Below are 4,041 nucleotides of genomic sequence, written 5' to 3' on the forward strand. Positions count from 1 at the left end.
TTATTACCCTGTCCCTTATTGAGGAATTTTAAAATGGTTTCTTCTTTTTTTCTTCATTCTATAAACAACAATGTGATAAATGTATATCTTAGCACATTTGTTTAGGTATCTTCCTTAGCATAAATTTCTATGGGAAATATTACAGTTTTCAGGATGTGGTCATTCTGATTTAGGGAATATTTTTTCATATCATCCTCCAATTTACAGCCCCTCCAGCGAATATGGGTAGCTATTTCTTCATATTTTCATAAGATCTGAGCATTTTTCACTACTTTCAGGCTTTCCAGACAAGTAACTGGCATTGATAATCCCTAATTTTGCTTGAACTTACTTGATTACTAGCACTTTCAAACATGTTTTTTTGTTTCTATTGGATATTTTTGTCTCCTTTTCTGTGTGAATTTCCGATTTCTATTCTTAGCCCATTTTTTCCCATTGTTTTTTGTTTGTTTGTTTGTTAGGTTCTTTGTCATTTTTATGCTATCTCCATTACAAATCCATTTCCAATTTCATGACTTCTACTTTATAACATATATTTCCTTTTATTGGCCTTTTACTTAAAAATATTTTATGGGGTGCCTGGGTGACTCAGTCAGTTGGGCGTCTGCCTTCGGCTTGGGTCATGATCCCAGGGTCCTGGGATCGAGTCCAGCATCGGGGTCCCTGCTTGGTGGGGAGCCTGCTTCTCCCTCTGCCTCTGTCCCTCCCCCTGCTTGTGCACCCTCTCTCTCTCTGTATCAAATTAAAAAAAATAACATCTTTAAAAAAAATTTATTTTTGGGGGGGCACCTGGGAAGGTCAGTTGGTTGAACATCTGGCTCTTGGTTTCAGCTCAGATTGTGATCTCATGGGTGGTGAGATCCAGCCCCCGTGCTGGGCTCTGTGCTTAGTGGGGAATATCCTTGAGATTCTTTCTTTCCCTCTCCATCTGCCCCTTCTCTCCCCCCCACCCCACTCTCTCTCTCTCTCTCTCAAATAAATAAATAAGTCTTTAAAAATATTTTTATGGCAGGGCACAGGTTATGCAGTCAGAATGCTAATGTTCCTATTCTAGCTCGTCTACTTAGAAGCAATATGACTATGGATAATGAGTAACTCTATGCTTCAGTTTCCTTAGATGTAAAGTGTGAGTAATGCTAGCAACTACCTCATAGAAACTGTGTGAATGTCAAATGTTATAATAATTGTAAAACACTTAGAATATTACTTATAAGTCTTAAAGGAGGCTTAGGTTATTGTTATGTAATAAAAACTTATAATATTTTTTGACATTCTGGTTTTCACAGCCAACCTTATCCTAAGATTTTGTGATCTAAATGTGCTTGGTCACTCTAATATATTTACTCACACCTTATATCAGTACTTTGACAGGATTAATATTTATATAATTACATGTTCAATCTATTTGAATTCATTTTGGTGAATGAGATGTATATCAAATGTTAACTTTTTTTTTCCCAAATGGCTCATTTTGTGTGTGATCCATTTAATTAAGCAATTACCAGATGACTTAATAATTCGTTGCACAGTACATTTTATCTTAGTAATTTGAAATGACTGCCCTTTATATGAGATTGAATTCCCACATATAGTTGAGCCTAACTCTGGACTCTCTCTTTTGTCCTAAGTATGTCTGTCTACTTCTGAATTGAGATCATATTCCTAATATTTAATTATTGAAACAATTTTAATACATTTATGTCCATGTGATCTTGTTTTCTCATTTGTAAAACTGTGAAAATAATTGTACCTATCTCAGAGTTGTTTGAAAATTAATATATGTTATGTATAACAGTTGTTAGCTACTTGTAAATTTTTTAGTACATATTAGCAGTTGTTATAATCATTATTCTGGAAGAATAGTTTTATGTCTAGACTGATGAGTTATTACAATAAGAGTCTCCAGTGAGTCATACCTCCCGGTATTCATGCCCCCTTGCAAGGTGAATTTCTCAGCCCTCATCAAGAGGTGGAATCTATCTTCCCACCTCTTGGATCTGGGTGGGACTGTGTCTTGATTTTACCAGTAGAATGGTAGAAGTGTCTTTGTGTGATTTGTATGCCTGGGCCCAAGAGGCTTTAAGATACCTGCTTTTACCCTATAGGAATTTTTGGATATCTTGCTGAATAGGAAAATTATGGTGGCTGTCCTGGATAACCACTAGACACATGAGTATAGCCATTTTGGACCACCTATTCCCAGAAGAGATCTCAGTGCCAGCAGCTGCATGAGTGAGTCTAGGAGAAATGAACAGAAAAACGATCCGATGGAGGGCAGCCCAAATTACAGAATCATGAACAAGTAAATGTTGTCTTAAGCCTCAGTTTTAATTCCTTTGCAATGCCACAGTAGAAAACTGATGCACAGACTTTAATTTCCTATTTTATTTTAAATTATTATTACTTTTTTATTTTTTACACAAAGTAGTTTTAATTGGATTTGAAGATATTAATTGCATTCTGTGTGTGGTGAAAAAAATGAAACATACATGTATTTAGCACAAACTTGTGAAATGCACTGAGCATAACTGGGTAGGAAGCAGTCTCTGCCTCTCTCCCTCCTCTGAGAACTGTCAGGAGATCCCACTGGGATGAAGTATTTCCTGCAACAGTGGGGCACCAAGCATAACATTCACTAATTCTCTCCTTTCAGTATTGGTGGCAGCTCGCCATTGTCTTTCAGTTCCTTAGCAATATCCAGACCTCCAACAAGCTCCCCTGTTAGAGACAGCTGAGGGTACGTGGGTCAATTGGAGTAAGTGTTTAACGCCTGCTGAACTCCTTCAGCCTCCAATACATCAAATGTCTCATATTCAACACCAGTACTATTTCCTATTTCCAGAATTTGTTTGCTGAATCCACATTTTGCTTCCTGTTTGTTTCCTTCCATAGGAGCATGACAGAAGCTTTATTTGTCAGTATTTTGAAGCTTCCCACTAATTTGGGAGCTTTGGGGCAAATTTTATCTAGTTTGTCAGATACTTCCAGCTCCCTAATTCTATCAAGTCCTCCTATGAGCTCTCCAGAAACATAGAGCTGGGGAGAGGTGGGCTGATTGGAATAGGTTTTGAGGCTCTGAAACTTCGTCACCTGAGAAGATATCAAAACTGCTTAACTGAATTTTATGTTTATTAAGAATTTCCACCATCTGCTTGCTGAAACCGCAGTGGGGCTCTTGAGGAGTTCCTTTCATGAACAACATGCAAGGGGCAGCAGGAGTTCATTTCTTCAAGCGAAGGTTGGGATCTTCTTTAGGATGTTTGTTATCACTGGGTGGGAAGGAGCTGCTAGATCCATGTCACTGAACTTTTTTGGTCAACTTGGGCATGTGCACCATCTAATAGGTCATTTTTCTGTGAAATCTTGAAAAACAGGAGGATGGGAACAGGAGTAAATTCATATTTTTCAGATATTTAAGTGTGGTGTCTAAATGTGGTGTCTGTCTTGACAAGATGGGGACCCCAAATGTGGGGTGATGATAGAATGGAGGCTGGTGGCCTGGGCATGAAAGGATTCACCTGAGGTGGAAAAAAGGGAGATAGAAATTTGTTGACTATACCGCAAGGGAGCTGCGGGCAGGACCGCGGAGGAGAAGCTGTATGCCATGAGGCTGTGGGTGGGGGCTGTAGTTAAAGTGGGAAGGTGAGGAGGTATGGGACATAGGAATTCTCCCTTTTTTTGGTGACTGTGCCCGGTTGGAAGTAGCCCATTGGTCAGCTAGGACCTATGGATATCTTGAGACGGGTCCCCTGATGGGCCTGTGTTCAGCCAAGGGGTCACTGTGGGCCCTTTCTCTCTTGTACCACTCAAGCCTGTTGCCTGAAAGCAGCCTCTACATTAAGGATCAGTTTCAGCTTCCAACTTCACAAACGAAACTTGAGGGCGTTCTTCGGCTAACTCTGTGATGGTGTCATTATCTGATCGCACTGTGGAGCCCGTGGTGCCCAAACATGGACCTCGAGGAGAGACTTGGTTCTGAGGCGCAGTAGTTCCTCAAAGGGCAGGACTCCGCCAACCTCCCTCTGGGCCGCTCCTGCCTCG

General features: G+C 40.0%; 1 pseudogene; it reads right to left on the minus strand.

The window, feature by feature from the left end:
* Window positions 1-2,635: 2,635 nt before the first annotated feature.
* LOC112814043 (glutaredoxin-3 pseudogene) lies at window positions 2,636-3,202 on the minus strand (annotated as a pseudogene).
* Between the last annotated feature and the right edge of the window lie 839 nt (window positions 3,203-4,041).

This window comes from Callorhinus ursinus, unplaced genomic scaffold, assembly GCF_003265705.2.
Source record: "Callorhinus ursinus isolate GAN/ISIS: 27379988/994484 unplaced genomic scaffold, GSC_fseal_2.0 scaffold6, whole genome shotgun sequence".
In the NCBI taxonomy this organism is placed as follows: domain Eukaryota; kingdom Metazoa; phylum Chordata; class Mammalia; order Carnivora; family Otariidae; genus Callorhinus; species Callorhinus ursinus.